At 46.5% G+C, this 27,795-nt stretch overlaps 1 protein-coding gene across 5 annotated transcripts in view; it reads left to right on the top strand.

Moving 5' to 3' along the window:
* Positions 1–879: 879 nt before the first annotated feature.
* The window catches only part of Lrrc8b (leucine rich repeat containing 8 VRAC subunit B), a 65,015-nt gene continuing 38,099 nt past the window's right edge, over positions 880–27,795 (top strand). For 2 of the 5 annotated variants that reach the window (XM_075944265.1, XM_075944268.1), the window contains exon 1: positions 880–1,006. The gene's annotated coding sequence lies outside the window, so the exon portion shown is untranslated. Of the gene's footprint in view, positions 1,007–21,157; positions 21,179–21,252; positions 21,314–27,795 lie in introns of those variants that run through there. The other 3 variants (XM_075944269.1, XM_075944266.1, XM_075944267.1) reach the window with 3 other exon arrangements.

Here is a 27,795-nt window from a genome sequence, read left to right as displayed (position 1 = left end):
AGGATTCGAGGAAGATAATAAAATCACCCAAATTTCTGGCTTCGGATTAAATGTTTGCTTAACTTGTAAGTCACTTTGTTACTCTTCAAAAGCAGGACCACTTAACAGAAGAAGCAAGTGGGTGGGGCAGGTGGCCATCAACAATGAAATACTATTTACTGGGTGTAGTCTCTACCATATTGTCACCTCACGCCGAAGATAAGGACACTGGAAAGAAAAGGATGGATTGGAGGCCCAGAAGCCAGCTCAAGCAGCTTAGTTTGGCACTAGTGGAAACCTTCCTTTCAGGAGCCCTGTAACGTTTCCAGTCACACAGGTAAAGAGCGTTAAAAGATTTCAGCAGCAAGGCAGGCCCTGCATTGCGCACCCCACCCTTCCCGGGGGCCCAAGTTCTGTCGGTAACAAGTTTCTCAGCGGTGCACACGTGAGAAGGCCGGGGTCCTTTGCTGGGGCGGAACAGCCTTAAACCCCGGTTCCTGGGTTTCTGGAATGCAGCCCCAGCTCCTGGCAACGCGTGTGGCTGCCATGCACCGCGGATGCCAGGCTGGGCGAGAGTACCGGGGCGGGCGGCCGCATGGCGCTGGCTCGGGGAGGTGGCAGCAGCGCTTTGTCTGCAGCAGGAGGGTGAGTCACCGGGGCCCGCGGTCCGTCCCAAGGCCGGGCGGACACTCGGGCCCGGCGGCGGCGGCGGCGGCGGCGGAGCGATCCGGACAGGGGCGGCTCGGAGGCGGCGCTGCGCGTCCCCGGCTCCCGCCCGCTCGCTCGCTCGCGCCGCCGGCCGCGCGCTCCGCTCCTCCTCCGCCCGGGAACTTAGTCAGCGGTTCGCGCCGCCGCTCGCCCATTGGCCGGCTGCGCGCGCCGCGTCACAATGGAGCCGCTCCGGGGCAGCGAGCCGGGCAGCGCCGGGGCTTCCCGCTGAGGCGCAGTCGCCGGCCGAGTGCGAGCGCCGGCCGCACGGCGCGCCCCGGCCGGGCAGCGCGGGCCCCGGGGGGCTCTGGGCGCCAAGGTAGGTGGGGACCGCGGGGCCCAGGGGGAAGAAGGGGACGCGGCGGCGGCAGCAGCAGGTGGGGGGCCGCAGGGCAGGTGCGGTTACCTGGCCGCGCCTCACTTGGGAGTCCCGCAGCGGGCAGGTGGCACAGTCGTCAGCTGAGCGGCGGCCGCGCGGCTCCCACGCCCCCGCGAGAGGGAGGGCGCGGTCCCCACGCGCCACCTCTCCGGGATGCTGGGGGTCATTGCGGGCGAGGGGAGGGGGCGGCCGCACCCAGGCGGTGCCTCCGCTGCTCCCACGGCTGAGCGCGCACCTGTGTGTGTCCTGGGGACTGCGGGGAGGGGACCCTCCTCCTTCACCCGGGGTCACGTCGCTGGTGAGCACGGCTCACTCAAGGGGGTCCACATTGGGTCGCCGACGTTTGCCCCCTGCCCTGGCGCCTCCTGTCGACAGACATTTTATGCTCTTGGGTATTTACCGGCCTACAACTGTGATTTTAGTATCTGAGCTCGAAGGGGTCAACTAGTTTCCATTGGAAGACTCTTGGAGGTTCCTCCTCCTAGGTGGGCTGCATGTGCTGGCAGGTCAGAAGGGAAGAGGCTCCTTAATCCATGTCCTCGACTGACTTCCCAAAGTCCATAGGTTGCCTGTAGTCATCTGATGTTTGTGGAAGACTTTAGTGTGTTGTCATGAAAAAACACCACTGGGAACCCCTTGCTCCCCCCATCCCAGAGAACAAACCTAAATTAAAAGTCAATACCAATGAGTGGGTTTCCTTGAGTACATTGTACCCTACCAGAAACGGGGGGTGGGGGGGGGAGTTCAGCTATATAAAGATATGAGTAAAACTTTTTAAAATTGTAAAGTGTGAGACCAGTTTAGGTAATTTGTTCAGTGTAGACCAAGAAGAAGTTAGAGACTGGGAGTGTGGCTCAACGGGCTTAACAGGGGCGAGGCTGGGGGGTCAGTGTCCCTCAGAAACAGTGAGAGTGTGTGATTTTAATACCTATGTCCTAAGCCTAAATCTAGGTCTGGAAGATGTATGGAAAGGGGCAATATAACAGTTCAGTACCGTCACATGCATAAAGTCTGCCGCCTAAGTACCTAAAATGTTGAGTCTTGGATGCCAAAGTCGGTTTCTTTTGCCCCGAGCTTTCCCAGTGAGCAGGTCCACTCTTGAAGAGCTTAAGAAATGACAGTTAATCCCCAGGTAACTGGGCCTGTGCGATTTAAAACCTTAAGCCCTAACATGCCTGAGGCTGCTAGGAGCTAAACGTGGGGCGTGGGGAAGCAGAGTTGTCTGTGAGGACACTTTGAGTCACACCGCTTCTCTTATGCCTGGTTTCCCAAGTGGGGGACGTAATCTTTGTGTTAGAGTTAGACTGAGTGGATTTTTTTTCTGATCAGAAGGTTGTTCCAACATGAACCTCAGATACATGTGTTCACACTATGAGCAATTGCCTTTGACGTGTTGAGATTTGTTTTCAGCCTGCTGGCTGTCCCCACCACAATTCCCCACTACTGTTTTAATTTTCATAATCCTCAGAGTGAAAACATCAACATGAATTATACATAGCTCTAAGCAATAAAATTCGCAGAGGACACCAGGTGACCTGAAGTGTTTTAGATGACCACGTGGGTGGGTGTTTGCCCTCTGTGACCTGACGCTTCTTTTCCATTTGTTTTCTGAATTTGAAAGGGAAAAGTTTTTTTTTTCATCAGAAATTTTTAACTTGTAAATGTTTCTTGAAATTGTCATATAGGAGTATATTATGTTCATTTTTATTTCAACCGTTCATGCAAAACCCAATGCCTGATTTTTGTTTGGCATCTCTCTCTGAATTTCCAGTTTCTTCTTCTCTCTCCCGGCATCCCTGTGTTGCTCTCGGATGTTATTGGAAATGAATGGGTTCTGATTCTGTTGTGTTTCTCGACACAGGTGGATGGTTGGTTGGTCAACTTATTACAGACCATGCTCTCCACGATGCCTAGTCCCAGAGCTCCGATGTACCAGCAAACACCTGGGTTCTGTGACCCCCTAAAAGACACCAGTGCCGTCTAGAATTTCCCAAAACAGTTGTGGATTTTCTCCCAATCCATGTCCTGACTGTTTATTTGCATACTTACTGCTGTTGGCTACTTTCGACTTACACGTTTCAACTGCATTTTCTTAAAAAAAAATAGACTTGTGCATGTCTGATGCATGTGACGCATGTGTGACATGTGTATGAAGCGTGTGTGCCGGCTCTTGCATGCTACAACACATGTGGAGGTCAGAGGACAACTCTGCCTTCTACCTGTGTGTGAGTCTCGGGTACTGAACTCTGGCATCAGTGGCTCTGAAGCTGTGTTTGTCTGCTGGGCTGTCTCCCCGGCCTCAGCTCCCCTCACACCTCCACTGATTTCCTTTTCTCTGCAAAACAGTTCTTTTACCGGACATGAAGTCGTTTAGAAATCAGGTGATAGTGAACTTTCTCTTGTGAGATTTCCCTTTCTTTAGAGTTCTGCTCTCACTTGCAACAGTTAAGTTTGCTCCTTCAGTGCTCTTGGGAAAGAGTAAAGGGAATGGGCATGGGGCGCCCAGCTTCAACCTTGACCTTTTCCTTTGGCTTGCTGACCTTCAGGCGGCCTTTGATGTGGGTCACGTGACTCTCCTTGTCCCTTTCCAGACTATTTGAACTACTTCTGTTGCTTCTTTGAATTCAGATCACTTTACAGTTCTTTCCTGCCTGCCTGTCTGTCTGACCCACCTTTCCCACAGGGCCTGTCTGTAGTACCCACCATCAAACCCAGGAGTTGCCCGTGCTCGGTTGTTTTTGTTGTTTCCAGCTCCCCAACCTCCGAAGTACTGTGGTAAAAGACTGAGACTTTGCTTTGCTCCTCTCTGGTCGAGACCCAGGTCTTTACTGTTACACTTCATTTTGTCATTTTCCTTAATTCTGAGTGTGTGGGATTAAGAGCACGTCTGAGCCTTCCCTTATTATCTTTCTTCAAACCTTTTTTCAGCTTTTTGCAACATTCCCTTACCACACACAAAATCTCCTGAAAACTTCAAATCAGAAGTCTTCAAACTTTGCCTGAGAGCATGAAGCGTGCATGCCGGAGGACTTGGATCTGACCTTTGCCGTCACTTTGGATGAGTTGCTGGCTTAGTTAAGATTAGCTCCCAGTCAGCAATTACAGAGCAATGACCTAAACAAAGTGATGTTTGCTTCCCTTTCTCAGTTAGTACAAGAGTTAATTGACAGCTAGGCAAGGTAATAATGCTTGTAATCCTAATATTTGGGACAGTAACACCGGAGGATTACCACAAATCCAAGGCGGCCTGGGCTACATAGTAAATTCTGATCCAGTCGTGGAAGGGGGGGGGAGGTCATGGATGAGACAAGCTCATACACACACACACACACACACACACACACACACACAGAGTTATGGACGGACAAGCTCTATTGTCTTCTGGGAAGACCGTTTCCATTTATTGGCTCTACCATTCATACTGTAAGGCCCTTATAGTCCAAGGGGGAAGCTTTAGTTACCACAGCCTAGTTCCACCTGGCAGGAAGAAGGCCTGGAAGGAGAGGGGAAGGCATCAGCTTGCAGTCTTGTGAGAAAACCTGTTGGGAGCTTCCAATACTACATGTCATTGCCTAGAAGGCCGTGCTCACGAAGGCCACTTGTGGCCATAGTTAGTCCCAGGCACAGAATGCAGGAGTTCACACTCTTGGGAAAGACAGGACAGCAAGTATCCAAACACCGTTTCTTTAATTTTCATTTTTCCCCGTTTTCTTTGTGTGAGGGAGGTGTGTGTGTAAGGGCTAGATGACAGCTTCCAAGGGCCAGGCTTTCTTCTTCCATATTGTTTTTGAGATAGTCTATTATTATTTTGACTACTGTGCAGGTCGGTACTCTTGTCTTCCGTTGCTTCGGATAGCTGGGCTGGGGAACACTGAGGCAGGTGGCTGCGTCCAGGAGGAATCTAACTCAGGTCACCAGCAAAGGCTGTTGACCTCTGTCACACTTCCCATCTTGTTCTTAAATATGAGTGTCTTAGGGATCTTAGTTTTTTGTTGTTTTTGTTTGGTTTGGTTTTGGCTTTTTGAGGAAGGTTTCTCAGTCCTAGCTAGTTCTAGTCCTGGAACTAGCTCTTGTAGAACAGGCTGGCTTTAAACTCACAAAGATCTACCTGCCTCTGCCTCCTGAGTGTGCCACCACTGCCATGCTTAGTTGGGTTTTTTGTTTGTTTTTTAACGTTATCATACTGTATAGCCCTGATTGGTCTGGACATTACTGTATAGACCAAGCTGGCCTTGAATTCACAGAGATTGATTTGCCTCTGCCTCCCAAGTGCTGGGATAAAAGGCGTGTGCTACTATATCTGGCCTAACGTGTTTAATATATACTTTCAATCTTAAAAATATAGAATTTTTAAGAACTGCTGGATGTAATGGCATATGCCTTAATCCCAGCCCTCAGCAGGATGCGGATCTCTGCATTCCAGGCCCATAAGGATAGATACACAGTCTCAAACCAAACATGTTAACATGGTATGTATGTGTCAATATGTCTTCAATAAATGTCTTTATAGCCCTGCATATTCCTTCTCTATTGGTTTCAAATCCTATTTTAAGTGTTTGAGCACTTGCCCCAGTTGATGGTTATCATATTGTTGGATAATACCTTGTCGTGGGACGGAGATAGGTGTGTTTGAGTGGCAGAAGCAATGGTTGTTATTTGTTGAGACAGGGTCTCTATATGTAGCCTTGGATTTCCTGGAACTCTCCCTTAGACCAGGCTGGCCTTGAACTCAAGATCTACCTGCCTCAGTCTTCTTAGCGCTGGGATTAAAGGCGTGCGCCACTGTGCCAGGTTTAGCAATGTATGATTTACTCACTGTTAGCATGTATTTCTTAGATTAAAAACAGCATAGATTAAACAATGACTCACGAAATCAAATGGGCCTTGGCAGGAATTCTGAATCTGTCTCTCCCCCGGTATAAAGCCTCTTGCTCAGTGAGTATGTACAGCCTGTCTCTCCCTGTGTGTACAGCCTGTCTCTCCCTGTGTGTACAGCCTCTCTCTCCCTGTGTGTACAGCCTGTCTTTCCCTGTGTGTACAGCCTGTCTCTCCCTGTGTGTACAGCCTCTCCCTCTCCCTGTGTGTACAGCCTGTCTCTCCCTGTGTGTACAGCCTGTCTCTCCCTGTGTGTACAGCCTCTCCCTCTCCCTGTGTGTACAGCCTGTCTCTCCCTGTGTGTACAGCCTCTCCCTCTCCCTGTGTGTACAGCCTGTCTCTCCCTGTGTGTACAGCCTTTCAGTCAGTGGGTATGTACAGTCTCTCACATGTAGCTTCCTGATCTGTAAACTGAGGTACTAAGGACACATGGTGAACAGGGGAAACATTTTATATGAAATGTGTGATACTGTGTCTGGCAAAGGAAGCGGTAACTTTCCCATTTTAATTTGACCTAGCTTTTTTCATGAACCCTCTATTTTAAAAGTTATATTTTTGTTTTGTTTTGTTTCATTTTTTTCAAGACAGGGTGTCTCTGTGTAGCCCTGGCTATCCTAGAACTCACTCTGTAGACCAGGCTGGGCCTGAACTCAGAGATCCACCCGTCTGATTCCCAGTGTGTTGGGATCAAAGGCATTTGCCACCGCCTGCTAAATAGAAGTATTTTTGTACTGATCATTGTATCTAAGTGACTGTCCTTAACTTCTCAGTCAAACTTAACAAAATTGTCTTCAAAGTCAGTTTATAACCCAAAGAGCAACACAATTATTCCTGTATCATTTGATCAACAAACAGCCAAGCCTTTCTAGTCCTCAGCCTTGAAGTGAATAATTTTGGATGATCCCCTGATGAATGAGTGATGTTGCTAAGCTTTTCCACTCTTGATAGAGTTTCATGCTGTTTTTAAGTAACCATTAGTGACCCGCTGCACACAGGTCCTGTGCCAGATCGTGGGGAAGCGATGGTAAGCATAGCCCCTTCTGGTCTCAGTGCTCACGGAGCTGGTTGGTTATTGGAGTCAGAATGGCAGCTGCTGAAGACACGGGAGACTCTCCATGGTGGTCATGGTTGTTAGGAGGGACACAGAGAAGGCTGTGGACACATGTACGGTGTGCTGTGGTCGGTCGGAGGCTGAATGGTGACTTTAGAGACCCACAAACTCCAGTAACTAAAGGGGGACGGGGTGGTGGCTTGAAATGAGCTCAAATGTAAGCAACCTAGGTATGGACATACAGATTCTTCTCGGCTCCTTCTGTTTGGAGCTGTCATTCAAATAAGTGTCTGTAGAGATGGAGACGTGGTCCAGTGATAATAGGGTACATGACTGTCACATACCCACGCCTCATCCCCTCCCTCACACACAGAGTGTGAAATGAGTGTGTCTAGTGTACAGCTGTACAGCCTCACTGTGTGTTCCAGAAGGGGACCACACGGTTTGGGAATGGTTGAAGTCTTTTACTCTTCCTTTGTGTTGCACCAGCCAAACTCTAATACAGGTGGGTTTTTGTTTTGTTTTCTTGACACATCAAGCAGATGCATATTTAATCATCGACTCCTAAAAGCCTACAGGCCAGTGGCCAACAGTTCTCTCCAAGGCCATGATGGGAGACACACAGAACGAGGGCTTCCTCCAAGCCGGTGGCAGAGATTGAAGCGTATTTCCCTGCCTGTTTGTTCCTTTTTTGACTCTGCTGGACAGGACAAGGGTAATAATGGCCTGCAGCATCCTTAGCAAGTGGATCATTCGGAGATAAACATTTGTGAGGAATCAGCTCCTCCACCTGCGCCAAAAATGACCGTAGAACAGCAAGCGTGGGCGATATTCCAGAGGTCTGGCTGGGATGGCCTGTCTCAGGGCCAGTGGGCTGTCCCAATGTCCAGTCCCTCTGTGGCTTTGAGGTTTGTGTTGGCAGGGGATGCGTTGGCAGGTACATTGGCAGGGAATGCTATTTGTCCTTGTCCCGTCTAGCAGAGCTAAGGCAGGACAGCGAGGTCTCTGAAACCAGGACGCCCTCTTTCTGTGCGTCCCCCACCATGGTAGGACCGTGACTGATCCCTGAGGGGGCCTCTCAAGCCCCTGGACCGCAGGTTATTTATTGATTGATCGAGTGGATGCATTTAAGGTGAATTCTATTCTGAAGATTTCTAACGATATCTCTCTAGGCAGAACTCGATGCGTTTGTAGCTGGCCCAGTTTCCCTGCTGAGAAGGGCAGCATCCTTGGGCGAGCCATGGCTCGCCTCCCAGCTGTGTGAGTCATGATGCAGTTTCTCAGAGTACCAGATTTAGGTGTGTGTGTTGCCAGGATACCCCCAGGCAGTTTATGCTGTGCCCCTACTGTGCCCAGGTGCCAGAAGTTTCAGCCACCCCCCCCCCCAAGTACCCTTGTGGCTGGGTCTTCTCCCTATTCGCTTCTTCTGGTACCTTGAATTCCTCTCAGCAGCTCTCAGAGATCTTTGTTCTTTGGAAACCTCTAGATGAGGTTGTCAGCGATGACTACTTCTCATCCCAGTTGTGACCTCACAGGACCCTTCTCTGACCTCGGCAGTCTTTCATCCCTTGCTTTATGGTTGGTTGTTGGTGTTCTAGCCCCCTACTGACAGCAGGATGTCATTTCTGTGAAAGCAGACTTTGTCTCTATTCTTGGTTGGCTCTCTAGCATGCCAAGCTGTGAGCTTCCCAGAACTGGCACGTGGACCAGTGGCTGTACATAACTTGATCCTATTGGTCATTAAATTGGCCTGCGGTACCTGCCTCACAGGATAAGCAGGCCTGCTGTTAGTGCACTAGTGATTTTCCCCTCGCAAAATGTGTTTACTTTTAGGCGCCCCCTCCTCCTGTTTTGTTTTGTTTTCAAAATAGCTGGACCTTTACTGGAATTTGTTCATTTCTCTTGCCGTTTCCCCTTAGACTTCTGCCTGTATCGTTGGCAGCTGGTGTAGTTTGTTCAGAGGCCGTTTCCTTCACTTCCTCCCTCCGCGCCCTTCCCCTTCAGCCTCTTCACTGTGTGTGTCTGTTCTAGGAACACCCATGATTATCTTTCGGCTGATACTTAATTTGGAGTCTGTCCATCTCTCCCCCACCTCCCTGGAGGTGCCCAATCTCTTGTACACACCACAGGGATCTCCTTAAAAGGCAAATCTCACCCTGTCAGGTGAAAGTGAGCAGGTGCCGATGCCCAGGTGTGCAGAATCACAAAGTCTCCTGTCCGGTCCTGGCAACTGTTTGGTACCACCTGTTGCCACTCCACAGTTTCCATGTCCTCGGTGGTTGCTCCGTGGATGTGGTACGCACACTCACACGCACTCACACCCCATCTTAAGCCATTTGTAACATGGGGAGGTTGTCGAGACAAGATGGCCGCACTCTGTGGTGATGTTTCTTCCTGCTCCTGAGCATTCTCGGTAAACTGATGTTTTTCTCTCAAGCCTGGTTCTTTTGAAGACAGTGGCTGGCATTCCTGAAGACCTTTCTTCCATCACCCCCACCCCACGCCCTTCTCCTTGCTGCCTCTGGTCCTTGTACAGGACTGATGCCAGAGAACAGCCTCTTGTCTGGCGTTCCTTTCAGGTGATGAGTATGTTTTCTCATCTCCTGGGCTTCTTGAACCAGGCCTTAGCCTGACATACTGTGGACATTCAATAAACATAGTCAGGGGAGAGCCAGGAGGAAGCGGGACCTGCGCACTCCCAATTCCAGAGATTAACAGATAAAACAGATGCGCTTTTGACTGGTGTTTTGGAAGAAATCTCTTCAAAGGTTAGAAAAGGTTAGCATTTAAGACACGATACAAATGCTATTCATAGATGTCCTAGCTAAGTTTCTGTTGCTGTGATAAAATACTGATCAAAGCGTTTGTTTGGGTTATAGCTACAGTTCATCATGAGAGAAGACAGGGCAGGAACCGGGAAGCAGGAGCTGATGCAGAGGCCCAGGAGGGGTGCTCCTTGCTGACTTGCTCTCGTAGCTTGTCCGACCTGCTTTCTTATAGCACCCAGGACCACCTGCCCAATGATGGCATTATCCACAGTAGACTGGGTTCTTCCCCTTCAATCATTGATCAAGAAAATACTCACATCCAGTCTGATGGAGGGATCTCTCCTCTTCACAGGTGGCTTTAATCTGTGTCAAGTTACCAAAATGGCACCCTAGTGTGGGTTTGGAGAGTCAATGAGCTTGTGATTACTGAGAACAAACCTAATTCGGAGCTCTAGGTTTGGTGACAGGGATACTGGAGACAGCTTTCGTATTTTTCTGGCACAATCCGGCTTTTTCTTTCTATCAGAAGTCGGTTTTTTTAGGTCGTCTTCACGGATCTGAGGCTCGGGTGTTTAGCAGAGTCTGTGAGTGTCCGCCTTTGTCACGTTTAAAGATAGACGCTAACATTTTTCATCAATGTAGGTACAAATGTGATATTTTTGATGACATAAATGTTGATTTTTTTCCCAAAAAGAGTAATTTAAGTATTTCCAATAGAAGATAAATTAAATAAAAATGTCTTGGTGTCCATCATTGTTTATTTAAAAAGTAATTTAAAGATTTGCTACAAAAGTCAGGAAATTTATACAGATGTTTTAATCATGAAACTCATTTTCTCTGAAGCATTATCTGAGTGTAACATGCATGTACTTAGAAGTTTAACCTTGGGCCGGGTGGTGGTGACACACACCATTAATCCCAGTACTTGGGAGGCAGAGGCAGGTGGATCTCTGTGAGTTCGAGGCCAGCCTGGTCTACAAGAGCTAGCTCCAGGTCTGACTCCAAAGCAACACAGAGAAACCCTGTCTCGAAAAACAAAACAAAACAAAAAAAAAGAAGTTTAATCTTGGTTACAATATTATATTCTTTTGACACATATATACACACACAGTATACCTAATGTATTTTTACAGTTCTTATTACAACTAAGGTTTAAATACTATCAAACACTTAAAAGTTGAGTTATTTTACTCATGTACAACATCAAGTCTATTAGAACTTTGATGAAGGAGCAGGCGGGATGGCTCAGTGGATAAATATATCTGTCACCGAGCCTGAGGACCTGAATTCGATCCCTGGAGCCGACATGGTAGAAGGAGAGACTCCTAAGTTCTCTTTGACTTCCACATAGCTTCCCAGGTGCATGGTCACAAACACACACTCACTCTCAGACATACTCATACATACACATAACACGGATGAAATTTTTCTTAGAAAACTGCCCCTTCATGAGATATGTGGACTTAAAAGCTTATTTGCACCTGGGTAAGTATTATTGCCAAAATAAGACTACATAGTCAAAAGCTCAAGACACGGTGCCATGTAATGGAGAGAAGGGAGCAGAGCAAGAGAGTCCACTCCCTTTTAAACTACTGAGTGCTTGTCACAAGTTACTCTGGTGATTGATGGAGGGAAGGCAGGGTTCCAGGCTTGTCTTCCTGAGCTAATAATAATAGGTGTCCTCCTCCACACCTGCTCCAAGCCAGGAAATGACAACTCTTCCCCCAAGTCAGAGGACTTGCTTCTTAATCACTGTCTCTTTTCATTTCCTCAACACCTGTAACCCTAGGGAATTTCAGAATGACACTTTGCTCAGTGACCTGGTAATTGTACCTCCAAGCAAGGCCCCGTGAGCTGACTGCTGAGAACAGAGGCTTGCCCTTCTTTAGTAGAGTGGGGAAATGGTGGGTTTGAAGAGAGAAAAAAAGAAAATAGTTTGTGATGGGGGATACCCCACACCAGACATCAGTGACAGAGATGATTTCGGGTGAAGAGTAACTGTCTGGAGATGAACCCTGTCAGAATACCTCTCCCTACAAATGTGACTCCCCAACTTTAACACCCGCCTTGAAGAGCAGTGGTGTGGATACTTAAAAAACAGCAATCTTCTTTATCAAATCAGCTATCAGTTCTCAGGCTCTTGGCTGAAGGGATGGCTTAAAAGTTTGCTCTTCTGGGCAGAAACTTTCAATAGCAGTGAGTGTAGGTGAGCCTGGCATTCTTTGGGATATCCCCACTACAGCTAAGAATTAGATACCATGGTATTGCTACACCCATTTAAGAACATAGGATCAAATTCCCAGAACAGAACTTTAGGGGAAAATCACCAGATACTTAGCTGGCAGTCAGCTGAACAACCGTTGATTGGTGTGTAGAACTCGCAATGTAGACCTTGAACTTAGAAATGTGCCTGCCTCTGTCTCAGCTGGGACTAAAGGCCTGGGTTCTCTAAGAATATATCTTAATCCTATTAAAAAGGGGAATGTTCAACATCTTGTCAAGAATGCTAATTTGTTCTCAAAAAGAGGTTCTTAACTACATTAACAGGCAGGGCATATTCCTTATGGAATAATGCAAGCATAGAGGACTGTCTTGGGGTCACTATTATAAAGATAACATTTAATTACGTCTGGCTTACAGTTTCAGAGACTCCATTATCGTCATGGCAGAAGCATGGCAGCATGCAGGCAGACGTGGTGCTGGAGGAATAGCTGAGAGTCCTCCATCTTGCAGGCAACAGGAAGTCAACTGAAACACTGGGTGGTATCCTGAGCATAGGAAACCTCAAAGCCCGCCTCCAAGGTGACACTTCCTCCAGGAAGGCTCCAACAAAGCCACACCTCCTAATAGTGCCACTTTTTATGAGATTATGGGGGCCAATTACATTCAAACTACCACTGAGCAGTTTGTGAGTGGGGCCTTTCTTGGGCCTGGCTGGGCTCCTGGATGCTCTAGCCCTCTGGGAGAGGACATTTGGTAGCTGATCCCATCTCCTTCTCTCAAAGCTTAGAGCAAATCTGTCCTGAATCTCAGGAGCATCCGTGATTATATTTCTGTCATGTTTATTAAGTCATTTACAACCTGGGCACACCGTTAATTCCTGCACGTAGACCCCTGTGATTTCCAGGCCAGCCTGGTCTATAGATCCAGTTCCAGGACAGCCAAAGTACAGAGAAACCCTATCTCTCAAAAAAAACAATTTTTTTAATCATTTGCATGTGGGGACCCAAACATGCAAGCCTATCCCACCTTGTCAGAGAGTTTGAGTTTATTTTGCTCTCTCACGTCATTGGCAACTATGACCACACACCCTGACCTAGGGTGTGGTCACTTGGTGTTTTGGACCTTAAGATGGCCCCTAGAGGTAGGTCCTCTCCACCCTAACCAAAGGTCAGAGCATTCTAACATACTTCTATTCCTTATTTTGACTTAGGGAATGTCTGCCTGCCGGATACTTGGTCTAGGGTAGGCTTACTGCCCAAACATCAAATACTTTACTTTGGAATTATTGGCTTAATGTCTCAAGTATTGGAGCAAATGACTGTTCTGGTTGTTGTATCGTGTTAAAGTCGTCTTTTGCCTTCTTCCTCCCTTTTGTATTGGGGAATAGAGGTATATGAAAAATTAAACTCATGCGAGCTCAGAAGCCAGAATTCAACATTCAGTGTTCGATGAGTTGCCCTCCTCTTCCTATCCTGTGTCTCTGTGTTTATCTCTGTTCTGTCTACTTAACTTTTCTAATCCCCATGCCTGGAATGCAAAAACTGCTGCAGCTAGGGTCGTGGGAGGAGTCACCTCAAAAAGGTGGCTCCCGACATTTGCATTCACCTGCTCCTGGTGATCTTGTAATGGCTTGTTTTTTAGCATCACCTTGATTGGATTAGAAATATCTGAGATCTGGGAATGACTCCCAGAATTCACAAGCGAGAATCTAATCCCCTAAGGTTAGGTCTCTGGGAGAAGATTGGTTCATGTGGGTGGGTGGAGCCCTCATGAAAGGGGTGAGATGAATATCCACCCGAAGGACTGTGTAAGGTTACAGGGAAGCACCAGTCTTGGGGGACAGGCCCTCGGCAGAGGTTCAGTTTGCCCGTGCTTTCTTGGAGAAATAGAAATAAATCACAAGTACTCACATGTCCCAGAAAAGGATGGGCAAGAACTCAGAAAGGAAAACAAAATAAAAACCACCTCAGGGAGATGGAAATCTTGAGGAGAGAGTATTGTGGTTTTTTGTTTGTTTGTTTTGATTTTTAGAGAAAGTTTTTCTGTGTTGTCTTGGCTGCCCTGGAACTCACTCTGAGCCCAGGCTGGCCTTGAATTGACAGACATCTGCCTGCCTCTGCCTCTGAGTGCTGGGTTCAAGGTGTGCGCCACCACTGCCCTGCTGTCTATGGAGACGGGGCTTCTCAAGGCTTTAGGGAGCAGAGAGGTTGAGTCAGAAGACCCGAATGTGTGGACAGGAGAGGAGCTGACTGTGAGGAAAGCCTCCTCCCTCCTTGAGCGGACACTGGGACTTCCTTCCTCACCCTGACACAGAAGTCACCCCCACCCAGGAATTTCCTCTGGGCACAGAGAGGAGCTTGGAAGATAAGCTTGTCTAGAAAGTACTCGTCCTGTGTCTTATCTTCTCGGCCACACTTCCTTAGCTCTTTCAGTGCTTCTAAGTGACCAAAAATTAACGACTGTCATTACTCCACCCTTGGCTCAGTGTGGTTTCCAAAAGCAGGTAGAAGTTAAGGTTTTAATTTGCACATTCAAGTTTTTTAGTAAAACTTGGCTTTATAATCCATAACGCTTATCATTCTTTCTTATATAAACAATGGCATTTACTGAATTTCTTTCTTTCTCTTTTCCTTTCTCTCTCTCTCTTTCTGACAGGGTCACTACATAGAGCCCTGGCTTTCTTGGAACTCACTAGTAGACCAGGCTACTCCAGCAATCCACCTTCCTATGCCTCCAGAATACTAAAGGCAAGCCCCACCCTTACCGGCCTGCATTTATGCAGGCAAAGCCGACTTTCCTCACTAGGCTCACCCTTTAACGCACAGGCCAGTCTGGTAGAATACACTCTTGCCTTTTCCCCCTCAGTAAGGGCCCTTTCCCATCCTCACCTCCACCCGAGAGTTTGGAATTTCTAGCCTACTTTTCCATCTGCGTGCCTTGTTGCCATGGAGATGAGCATGGTCAGAATGGAGAGCATGGCATATATAATAAGCGTCGTCACGGGTGACAGAACTGGAGTAACCCACTGGAAGAGATGCTGGGCTATGGGCTGATGTCCTTTGTCCCTACCCAGGAGTAACGAGGGTGAAGAATAGCCCACAGAAGTCTGTGGAGAGTCTTCAGTACAGACGTCTGTTAACTCATTGATAACAGAGAGTACTGGGGGAAATCATTAATGCTTCCCGGCCATAAACTACACTCGTTCAACCTAATCTTTGAGTGGAGCTCTGTCTGCTTAGGATGTCCAATCTTCAAGGTACTTGACTTTTATCAAATTTTCTTCTAACTTCATAAAAGGCAGCCTTGATGACTAACAGTTTATTTTGCTCCTTACCCCTGAATTTTTTGTACAGTCAATTAATACATGCTTATTTTATGCTTGTTTTAAAATTACAGTGAAAGAGTATCTAGATTCTGTAAAAGTTTGTGATTTCTGTAAGACCCAGTGGCTTCTCCACACTTTGTTTTTAACCTACATTGCATCGTATTCCTGGGTACTCAAACTACCCAAATATTAAGCAAAATGACCCAGTTGCTCAATTCTAAAGAACTGTTTTTAAATTTGTCTTTGTTTTAAATTTTGTATTGCTTATTTTGTGTCTGCTTAGATGGTATGTACAATGTGGAATAACTCTGCTGTGTTTTAGATGGGTAAGTCATGGTTCATCCATTGCAGGGCAAACCACATTTGCATTTGATTAGCTTGGTTACAGATGAGCACAAAAATGCAATGGTAAGATAAATATATGTAGCAAAAATTAATTACTAGAAACGCTGCTAGAAGCAAGAGTGTTAGGGACGCTAAACCTCGAATGCTGTAACACAGTCACTCTTGAGCCGCACCTACTCAGGACCAGCACTCAAACTTTGGAGCCAAATAAACAAACTGCCATAAAGGCCTACTGCTCTGTGACGTGAGAACTCCCTTCCATTCTTGCTTCTGTGCCTGTGTGAGCTCCTTTCTTTTCACCCAGTGACCTTGTATTCGCCCATTTCATTGTTGCTGTGATGGCTCTGACAAGGATTTGAAGGTGTCTGAGGAGTCCCTGGCTCACTACATTTTTAACATGACTTACAGTGAGTGCATCCACTTGTCCAAGCCAGGGTTCCCCCTTCTTGTAGCTTGAAGGGAAGGAAGGCACTGGAACCTGATCTGGAGCGTCCAGTCAACTCTGGCCCAGGCTCAGCCTGAGCTGCGCTTGGAAACACCCTTTTACCTCTGTGCCTAGCACGTGGCTTTCCAAAGAGTGGTCCAAGGACAAAAAGAAGCAGAAGGTGACACCAAATTTGTTTGGGCAAAAGACACTGGCAGCCACGCGACTGTGCTGGGGGTAAAGGAAAGGCTTCTTTTTTGTTTGGCTGGTTGGTTGGTTTTTTGAGATTAGGTCTCTCTGTGTTAAAACCCTGACTGTCCTGGAACTCACTCTGTAGATCAGGCTGGCCTTGAACTCACAGAGATCCACCTGCCTCTGCCTCCCTAGTGCTGGAATTAAAGGTGTGCACCATCACACCTGGCTAAGGAAAATCCTTTTGAGAGACCCAGAAGTGACAGTTCTGGGCGGCCGGGACAAAAAAGCAGCCTGTTACTACAGGAGACTAATGTCAAAGAAATTTTGGGGAAAAAACCCCTCAGATTGGCTGTTCTCTTTTATCAGAAGGATCCTAGCGTGGTTCCTGTCAACTGTGCTTACTGACATTTGCTAGTTTAAGTCCCATATCTTGTCACCTCTCAGAGGCGGAGCAGGTTATGCAATCCTCCAAGAAACCATCTTCTCACAGTCCAGCCAATGAGGAGAGGTCTGAAGGAAGTGGAGTCAGTTCTGTGGGGAGAATAGACTCCCGCACGGGTGAGGTTTGCTGAGACTAGGAAACTTGTGGTCCTGATGGCTCATTGTCTTCTGGGAGCTAGGACACCGTGGGCCACATTGGTAGGTTTAATACAGGAGAACAGAGGCTGTATTTGTGAGGAGTCTCCTCTTTCATAGGCTACCATTCCCTGATACCTGTGGGTGGAGGGAGATGTCATTGCTTTGATGTTATCATCAGTGTGGAAATAGAAGTCAGGCCAGCAGGAATTATTTCGCTTTTGATTAGTGATGAAGCTGGCATCCTGAGAGGCTGCGTATCGTAGCTAATGTTAAGGTTGATGATGGTAGAATAGATATGAGTTCATTTTCAGCCTCCTTGTGGACATCTACTGTACTGTGCGTCTAAAGCAGCTGATTTGGGTACTGATTTGATTAAAAGGGTTGGCAGTACCAGAACTCTTTCATTGATGATTTGAAGTTGGCATAGTAGTGCCTGCCTGTAATTCCAGCATATGGGAAGTAGAGGCAGGAGGATTATGGGTCCAAGGTGTTATCTTCAGCTACATACAAAATTCCAGGCCTGTCTGGGCTACTTGAGGCCCCATCCCAAACAAAAACATTTTGGGACTGTAAGTCGGTGTGTAGTGCCTTTTCAATTGTATTTCAATAAATAAAGCTTATGGTAACACACACCTTTAATCCCAGGAGCCGCACTAGTTGCCATAGAAATCGGGTGGTGCATACTTTTAATCCCAGCTTTAGAAAGGAATATAAGACGGGGGTCCGGGGAAGACAGCTCTCAGACAGAGTCTCATTCTGAGAGTCCTGGAGGCAGGATCACCATTTCAGACTGAGATAGAGGTAAGAGCAAGTAGCTGCCTGTTTTGCTTTTCAGATCTTCAGGCTGAACCCCAATTTCTGACCCTGAGCTTTTACTAATTGTGCTTCATTTGGCACCACCTGGTCTGTAAGGCTGACCAGTGGGGCTGCTTTACTCTCTCAGGTCTTCAGGCAGTCATAGAAGTACAATTGAAATGCCCCTGCAGGCCAGTTTTACCGAGCCCTGGCTCTCTCGCACTTGGTTAGCTGTGGTGTGGCGTGTGCCACCACTCTGGAGGTGAAGATAGGAGCACAGAAGTTCATTGTTATCTTCAGCTCTTTGGGGACTCGAAGGCAGTCAGGGATGGGCACTTAAATGATGCTACCTATTGGTAATTTCAATCACTACCTTCCTGATAGCGATGATCATCTAAATTTGTAGAATGCAACAGTCTTTAACGATAGCCTTTAAAAGAGGCTAACATTGCAGGGACATTTGAAACTTGGATGTTAAGTCAGCCACTGTTGTATAGTAATGGGATGGGACTGAACGAAGATACTGGCTTTGAATATGCCTTGCTTTCATGACTTCCAGGTTGATTCTTGTCCTTGAACCCATGCCCACCTTTAGACCAGGTTCTAGAGAGCAGTCCTCTGCTTGGGCAAGCTTGTGATCTTGGGGCATGGTCCTCACAGTGGCTCAGCTCTTGCCTCCTCTGTAGCTCCTTTAAGTCTCAGGGTTACAGAACAGTGCCTTTGCAATCCATCCTCTGTCTGGAACTTGGGGTGTCTTGTGCTGATCCCCTTTTCAGCAGTCACGTGGTGGTTATACTATGTCGTGTTTGCTGGTTGTGTTATGTTTTGCCTGATCTGTAAGAAAACCCATGTGGCTGTTGTCAGCGTTAATTTTAATTAATCGGTAGGAAACACTGGGATTACCACATTTTATCATCTCATGAATGCTCTGACGCTTTGACTGCACCACATTTATCCATGATTTCTGACTCCGCTCACCGGCTTCCTAGGGCTGGGTCGCCACAGGGCTGCTTTCATAAGTCTACCTGGGAGGAGCTAGTAGGGAGTCTCTGTCTTGTCCTTTGATGGACGTGTGCCAGCTCTGTAACTAGGCTTTCATTGACTTTCTTCTTTGTCCTGAAAGTAGAACCACATTATTGTTGTGAAATTAGGCTTAATACATCGGATCTATGGGATTTTTAAAGATGTATTGATTCTATTTTAGGTGTATGTGTTTTGTCTGCGTGTTAATGCACCACATACATGCCTGCTGTCTGCAGAAATAAGAATCAGCTGTTGGATCCTCTGGAACTAGAGTTATGGGTGGTTGTGAGCCACATGTGGGTTCCGGGAACCAAACCTGGGTAATTTGCAAGAATGATAAATGCTCTTAACTGCTGAGCCATCTCTCCAATCATAGAAAACTTATTACTGGCTTGTAAGATCAGAGCAGAATAGCCCGTGAATTTCAGCGTTGTTCCGCAGGTGGGAAAATAGAACATGGTCTTTTATTATCAGTGCATATGTTGATAGATGGACATTGTAAACAACCTTGAGACGTATTAGTGCTAGTTCCTCTCCAAGGCTGTCAGTGCTGTCTGCTCAAAGAAGTATACATCTGGAAGGTAAATTAAAAAATTCATCTTATTTGTTAGATGTCTTAAACTGTGACCTTTCTTTGGTGTCCTTGAGAGGTAACAAAGTTTGTAACTTGGCCAGTCTCGTTACTTAACACTCTGTGCAAAGAAAGTTGATTCTCTTATGACCTTACTTTGCAGAAAGCAAGCGAGTCGTGGTGTTTAAAATCTGTGTGCTTGTGGAGAATAAGATGTACGTTATGCAGGGACTGTGTGCCGTGGAGGTGGCTGCAAACATGGGAGAAAGGAAGGGAAGTGTTGGTACATCTTCTGTGTCTTCCCTCGCCAGTGAATTCTCAGGGTGTGAAGTATTATGGTCAAGTCTTAAAAAATATTTTTAAACAAAATGTTTCTTTCCCTCATAATATCTTTATTTTGGTGTTGTATTGTCCCTATACAAGGGTCCAAAATGTTCTCTGTGTGTTTCTATGATTTTTTTTTTGACCTGATAATCTCATTTGGATTTACCAGGCTCAACAGCTGTTGTTTTCATCCACTATTGCAAAGATGATATTAAGGTCTCAAATTCATTTAAAAAAAAACTTCTCAGGGCTGCCCTATATTATTCATATTTTAAAAACACAAACTGTAAAAGCTAACCCAGTTCGGGAAAAAAACAGACCAGCTTAAAGATAAACAATTACATTTTTATTTATTATAAGGGGAAAAACTCAGGAAACAGGAACGAGAAGTCCAAGCTCAGCTGTGTGGCGAGGGAACCACACAGAGAGAGCGCACCTGGGCTGTGCACCTGTTCTCTGTCCCAGCATGCCACACCCTAGCTCGGTCCCACCTCTTAAAGATAATTGGTTAACCAAGCTTCCCCATCACACAAACCATGTCCCCAATCCTTGTAATTGTCATTTTCTTGTAATAAAACTCTCAATAATGTTAATAATGTCCGAGAACACGTGTTACATAGGCTAAGCCTCTCTTCTTCTCTCCCCTATAACAGTAGTGTGGTTCACAGTGTGATATTTTCTGGGTGAATCCACTTCTCCTCCTTTCTCCTGGAGCACGGAGAGACCTCCGTCCTTTTGTGATGGAAGTGGTGTCGGCGGTGATGGGATAGACGTTTGTCATCTATGATGATCTCAAATGATCCATTGGCTTTGGCAAAGCGGAGTGCAGCATCGAGAGGGTAGCATCTTGGAGAGTGCTGTGGGGGTATAAACAGAATAATAACCGATTCATTAGATTATTCTGAAGCTTTACCGGAAGAGGAAACCCCCGTGTTGAATCATGTCTTTTAATTTTATATTTAGTCCAGCAGGGATGTCAGAGCCCCTTTGCAATGCTAGCAATCCTGCCGGGCGTCCTTCGGTTCGTCCAGTTCTAACACGGTGGAAAGGATGGCGTTAGCTTTGTTTTGCTGGCTCTGCCTGCCTTCATTTCTCTTTCCCTCTTTTTTCCTTTGGAGAGTTTTCATATTCAGGACCAGAGCAATAGATTTCTTTGTTGTGTGGTGGTCCAGCCAGTCATTCCCACACTTGCTGTAAATGGTGTACCTCTGTTTCAAAGCCACCCTTAGAGACACAGTCACAGTGGGTTATGACAGCTTCGGAAGGAGAATGGCAACTGCTGTCCTGCTTTTATGGGTAGGCTCAGGGGACCCACCATTCCTGTACAGCACATATGCAGAAGAGAGGAACAGACACAGGCCCCTGAGCTCTGTACCCGTTTTCCTCCCTGCCATACTGTTTCCTACCCAAGTGGTGTACGGTTTCCCAGTGCAGTTTTCACAGAAGGAATTCAGTCAACGTGTTATATAAAAGTATGCCAAATGTCAGCAAACTTTGTAAAAACTAATTGCCCACCAGTCTCTTCCCTGCTAATAATTAAATCTTGCAATACATATATAACCAAAGAGGTTTTCTGCCCTTTAGGTCAGTGATATCATGAATGTCCAGCATAAGGTAAATGTCCCAAAGAGCCCTTGTCGCACCGTTGCTGGGACTGCTGAGGAGGGAGCACTGTAGGATTTGGAAGGATGGAGAGGAGATGCTAGAGTGGTTGTGGGTGACGTCACCTGCGCTGGGACTGGCTGGAAAGTGAGTGGGCGTGGGCATTGTCAGGAGCTGATCGTTGTCAGAACTACATGAAGAGCACGTGGGGTGGGGTCCTCATAGTTTACTATATTATTGTTGTAAATCTTCTTAGTACAGTGTTTAAAAGAAAAAAATTAAGTTTTACAATAAAAAGATTGCTTGGTTGGACCTTGGAAGTTTGCTTGGATATAGTAAGCTCAAGGTGGGGTCATGTGACCTCATCCAGGCTGGAGGTCACTTGGGCTTTGCCACCTGCCTTGGTCCACTGCACCTGATTCCGAACAGCACCACAGTGACTGATTCTCACAAACTCACAGCATAGCCCATCGTCTTCAGCTTCAAATCCATTAATGGCTTATGCTCATGTGCTCAGGATGGATGTATTTTTCCCTCTTCCAACTCCCTGCTCCCGCCCCTTTGCAGACTTGAGACTTGAGAGTGGACAACAAAAGATAGAAGCATAGTTGTAATTCCCTGGTGATAGGGAGGTGGACATTCATGAGGGCATCTCATTTCACCCCCAGAAGCGTGAAAGAGCAAGCAGGCTGTTGTAACAGGAAGCACCACCCAGGCAGGTTGGACACCTAACCTTGGTGCAGCTTTCCAAAGCTTAAATCCTCCACCGCAGAGATGAGGAGAGGACAGAGATGACAGAGGAATCTAGACAAGAATTACCAGTTACTTCAGCGTGAGTTGGGTGTGTTGATGCTAACATGGCACCGGCTTTAAAAATTATTTCCTAAGTTTTTAGGAATTTTGCAAGTCACTTGTTAAACAATCATTTAAAAAAAAAAAACAACTGTTATAGGACTGGAGAAATGGCTCAGTGGTTAAGGACGCTTACTGATCTTCCCGAGGACCCAGATTCGATTCCCAGCACCCACATGGAGGTTCACAACCATCCATAACTCCAGTTCCAGGGGATCCACTGCCGCCCTCTGACCTTGGGCACACAGTGCACAGGCATATATGCAGGCAAAAACACCCATACACATAAAATAAAAAAAAAAACTTAGGAAAACTAAGTTATAAAAGTTTAATAAGTATTAAGAGTAGTACATATCCATCTCTTCTGAGTTTTACGATAATTTACAGCTACCTATGCTCTCGAGAGTCTTTGTGTCAGGGGCTGAGGACATAACTCGGTCAAGTTTTAGCATTATCGGATGAGTCAGATCCCAGCACCACGAAAACACTGCACTCAGTGTGCAGAGACAGCATCCAAGGGCCGTACTGGCTGCTGTTCCAGATGAGTGGGAGGGCTCGTCTAAGGGGGAAAGTGATGACATCTGACATGGACCTCTTGCCTCCGTGAGGTGCCTGTGCACTCATGAGCAGACACACGTGTTCCTGCAGAGCTGAAGTGTCATATAAGTTAGCACATGTATCTGTATGTCCGTCTCAATGCACTCTCATTGATGGTTTGAGGTGAGCCTTGGTGTGAATGACACAGTAACGATTCCAGAGTTGGGCCTTTCGTTTGTTTCAGAATATTAGTTAAACATCTATAGCAAGCCACTGGGTGTGTTTATGGTATTCTGGTTATATTTTTAAGAGTCTGAAGGTACGTTGAAATGAGATATAAACCATGTCTAGAGTGTCATTCAGATGACCCAGAGAGGGGGTTGTTGTGATTACTGCATCACCGATGGGCATATGGGCTCTGTTGTGGGCTCACTCTGCTTTTGTGTGTGGTTGGAATTTCCCGTAATCAGAGGTTAAAATGTGAATTAAGGTGTTGTACACTGAAAGCGAACAAGCTGCCTTTATTTACTTCGTGGTCGGCACAGAACTCTGGGTCTGTGCTTGTCTGGCCCTTAAATCTTGTGAGCGAAGTTCCTTTAGCAAAAGTCTTCTCAAGTTTTGGAGTCTTATTTTGTAAGCGATTCATACTTTGACTTTAAAGATCAACTTCTCCTCAAGTAAAATCGAGAAGTCACTGTGCAGTTCATGGTGCAAGCAGAGGAACCCAGTAGAGGTGTCCCCAGGACATGGAAAGCCTCAGGCTGCAGAGGAGAGATGCTCTCGGTGGATTGCAATCTTGCTCGCAAGTCACTCACACAAATAGGGGAAACAGATCGCGTTATCACTCACAGTAGGCAGCTTACAGCTGTATGCCAGCTGTGTGCCCTTCAGATTTTATTTCTGGTCTAGCTGACTTGAGTCATCACTCATGAAAGGAGAGCCACCAACTGCTTAGTCTTCTGCACCACCCTGAGTACTACCTTACTCAGATTCTAGATGTGTTTGGAATTACTGGCCTGTGAATTAAACTGATCATCTTGTAATGGCTTCAAAAGGTGCAGCCTGCGTTTTGTGCTGTCTGCATTTCATAAAGCAAGCATCACAATAGTTTCTAACATCTAAGTTGTAACATCAGTCACTTCAATAAATGCATCTCTTAGTGAGGTTGGAGTTTTCATGTCATTCTCAATGAGTCTGGAATAATAGTTTCTTCCTGGATTTGATTATGTAATAATTCATACCAACTTAATCTAGTTGGCCAGAAAAAGATTACACTGAGTTACTCATTATGATTATCTCATCAACCAGGGTAGTGGTTAGACTTCGTGGTGGGGCTAAAGAACAATGGCCTTGATAGGAAAAGTCGGCTAGAATTCTCCTAATCGTTAAGTTATGCAGCTGGAGAAAGATGAGCTTAGATCATTGACCAGGTTAATCTTCAAAACAAAGTCTCAAACAATGAAAACAACAAATGTTAAACTCGGGTACCTGGGGTCAAAATACCGAAAGGAAATGTGAACTAGAGCACTTGCTACCAACAGGAAGTGAGAGAGGAAACCAGAAACCAGAATAGGGCAGCAGGTGAGGAGCCTCAACAAGGCCTCCCTCAGACAGGTGGGCAGGGAGGGTACCTGGAGACCCTGGGAGCCTTGATCAGCTCCCGGAGGAGTTTCTTTAGGGTAGATAGATAGAAGTCGTTTTAAATTAAGTTGGATCTTGGAGAATGTGACATGATTGCTAAAGAAAACACATGATCGGTTCTTAAAGTGGAATGGGCACAGGACTGATGTATTCCAAGTATTGTCTGTATTGTCTGGGCGTGTTGGGAAACTCAGTGATTTCCACAGAGAACCCATGCACCTGGGGCAGAGCCCCTAGCAGATGGAGACAGAATAAGTAAGCGTCAGTGTACAAATCACAGATAAACTCTGTGCAGCAAAAGAAAAGAAGTACTTCTAAACTACACTGCCCAAGGATACAGTCTCCAACTCAAAGCTATCAAAGAAAGGGCATTGATGCTCATCAAAAAGAGAACACCGCTTCTAAAATTCTTGTTACTCTTGATGTTGATGAACTGAATATGCTCACTGGTTCTGTGACCAGTAGTTTAGAACACAAGTTAGTCCATGTGCTTTGAGAGAAGCCAGATATATATATATATATACATATATACATATATATACATATAAATATATATATATATATATATATATATATATATATATATATACACACATACTGAAGAAACATGTAAAGAAAAGCCTTGCAGGCTGTACATAATCAGGAAGGCGACAAGCACCTGCAGTGGTCCGGGGTGCTGGGAGTCTTTCAGAAATGAGTCTTGATTACTTCCAGTCGTCCTGTTTGACTCCAGCCGGGCGCCAAGTGCAAGTAGATGTTTTTCTTAGAGATGCTTGGTAGAAGAGTCTCTCTCTCTCTCTCTCTCTCTCTCTCTCTCTCTCTCTCTCTCTCTCTGTGTGTGTGTGTGTGTGTGTGTGTGTGTGTGTGCGTGTGCGTGCGAGTGCACACACATCCTATAACATATGTTTGGAGTTGTTTTTCATTCAGACAAGGTCTTACCATGTAACCCAGACTAGCCTGGAGCCCATGATTTCCCTGTATCTATTTCCCCAACTCTATATAAGCAATAAGCCAGGTTTATGCCTTGTTCTACTAAGCTGTCATAAATTAAGTTTCCTGTCTCTAAATGGGATTGTCTAGAGAGCAGTCGTGTAAATGGATTGCTTTGTGGAGGGGCTACATTTGTTTCTGTTTTGTTCTTTTAATGTACTTTTTACATATTACCGAGTTCAGGATCACAGAGCCTTTAGTAGAAATGAACAGCCTAACAAATGCACGCACACATGCACGCACGTGCACACACACACACACACCTGCCCTGGGCTCTGTTTGGCTTTTCTATCTGCCTGTTAATCCTGTGTTTCTTGAAAGTCCACAAGCTGTGCAAACTTAGCCTTTCACAACTCATGCAAGTATAGCCCCCTCTCTCCTCGGCTACTGGCCCTGTGGCCCTGTGAATCAGGCTTGTCATTTGTCCCTTTAGTGGCTCGTCTGATGCCAAGACCGCAGAATCCGTTCCCTTCAGGGAACAACTTGTGGAAAACATGTAAATGTGTGGATAGCAGGTTCCCTGTAATTCCCTCTATGCCTTTCCATGTGCATGTCCCTCTTGACAGCAACATTCTGTAAGCACTTTCCAGCTAAAGGCTAGGTATGCCAAACCCTAAGCCAAAACCCTCAGTTATGTTAACTACTCTTGATCTGACATGAAAGAGCTGACCACTGAGACTCCCACTGTGGGTAGCCATTCCCAGCCCCATGTTCCTCCTAAACCTATCATTCCTGTTCTTTCTCATACATTACCTGCTCCGGACCCTCATACCCTGTCAGTTCAGTTATCCCTGTAGTGTTCTCTGGCCCCCTTGCTCCCCTCACTTCACCTCTGACCAAAGTATTTCTCCTGCTTTCAATGTTACTTAAAATATTGCTTCATTCCTTCAGATTCTAGGATTATCTTTTCCAAGTCAAGTCAATCATGGGCTTTATTTGGAAGTCTGAAGCCCCAAATGTCCTCACTACGTCTTCACAGAGATGCTGACCTTGAACACATTTCCTCACTCAGGACCACGCCCCCTCATTCTTCCCCTCCAGCCCCTGTGTACCCCTAAAGACAGGATGCCCATTATCTACTAGGACTCTGGTAGCTTCAGGAGAAGCTCCAATGGTTGAGAAAACACCATGCTTTGAATTTGGCATGGTGACTTAAATCTGTAATCCCAACTCTTGGGAGGGAGATGGTGTCAGGAGGGTCAGAAATTCAAGGTCAGCTTTGGCGACCTGGTGAGCAGCAGTCCAGGTGGGCCACGTGAGACCCTGTACCAGAACAGAACAAAACCTGATGGGGAAGCTCAGCCAATCACATTTGGCTAGGGTGTGGCCGCCTAGGGCCAGGGAAGAAAACCTGGGATCCAGGTGCCCTCGCTCTCTTCTCTGCTTGCGGTGTTCCCTGGACCCCCATTGTGTGAGTTTCCCCGTTTTCAATTATTAAACTAGATCTGTTGTATTCAGCTGGTGTGGTTAATTCTAGCGTACCAGTCGACTACACCCATCAAAAACCAGTACAAATCAGTATTCAGTACTTGGTGTCGGAGTAGGCTCATCTTCGTCCCCAGACACGTGTCTCTCTTACTTCTTCCTTCATGGTTGGGGATCAAACGCAGGACCTTATGCTTGTCAGGCGAGCATCCACCACCAATCTCCAGCTGAAACTGCGTTTTCCTTCAAGTCAAGGGCATGGTGTATGTAACTACTCAAGAAAGCAGTGCTCCCCAGACTTAGAATTCCGTGTGCAGAGTTAGTCTCTGGGCCTCATCTCTTTCCCTTTCTCAGTTTGTTTCCGACCTTCCCTGACCTTTTCATGTGTCATAAGGGGAGGCAAAAGATCAATTTGCTTCCTTTCCCCCCTCAGCCTGTAATTCAGCAAATACCAACCAATTCTCCCGTCAAGAGAATGGAAACAAAACAACTCTAAAATGAAAGTGTAATGTCTGATGGGGGGGCGGGGCAACAGAGACGGGAGAGGGTACCTAGAGGAAAGGTAGCCTAATGCGCTGGTCTGCTTCTCTAAAAAAGATTGTGTGTGTGTGTATCTGCATGTGTGTATCTGCATGTGTGTGTGCATGCGCGCACAGGTTGCATGTGTGTGTAGGTGTGTGCTTTGGTATACATGGGGATAGACGGTAACTTTCAGGAGTATTTTTCTCCTTCTATCGTGTGGGACCCAGGGCTTGAACTCAGGCCATCAGGCTTGGCAGCAAGCCCCTTTTCACCCTGAGCCCTCTCACATACCACTACCCTGCTTTATCCATGTGTCTTTAAATTTCATTTCAATTACAGCTTTACTCCAGCTTGTCCGCCTTCTTTAACACAGTGGCAGAAGAACAGGTTGGGTGGCCGTGCCCTGGCAGAATGGCCATCAGGGGTTTATCGAACACTCACTAGCCGTGGGGTCTGCACGATTCCCATGAGTGTGCTCGTGTACATGGACACTCAGAAGGACTTGGTAGCCACTGATTATTTAATCAGACTTCCTTCTTAGATTTTCTTCAAACTTGTAACGGCAGTAGGCTTGCTTCATGGGCAGGGAACTCATGTTACCTTTGCTTTGTCGCCGTGACGGCAGGGGCTAAGGCTGGAGGTCATTGAGGCTCTAACTTACT

The sequence above is a fragment of the Microtus pennsylvanicus genome, chromosome 12, assembly GCF_037038515.1.
Source record: "Microtus pennsylvanicus isolate mMicPen1 chromosome 12, mMicPen1.hap1, whole genome shotgun sequence".
NCBI classification, from domain to species: domain Eukaryota; kingdom Metazoa; phylum Chordata; class Mammalia; order Rodentia; family Cricetidae; genus Microtus; species Microtus pennsylvanicus.
This window is presented reverse-complemented; position numbering and strand designations above follow the sequence as displayed.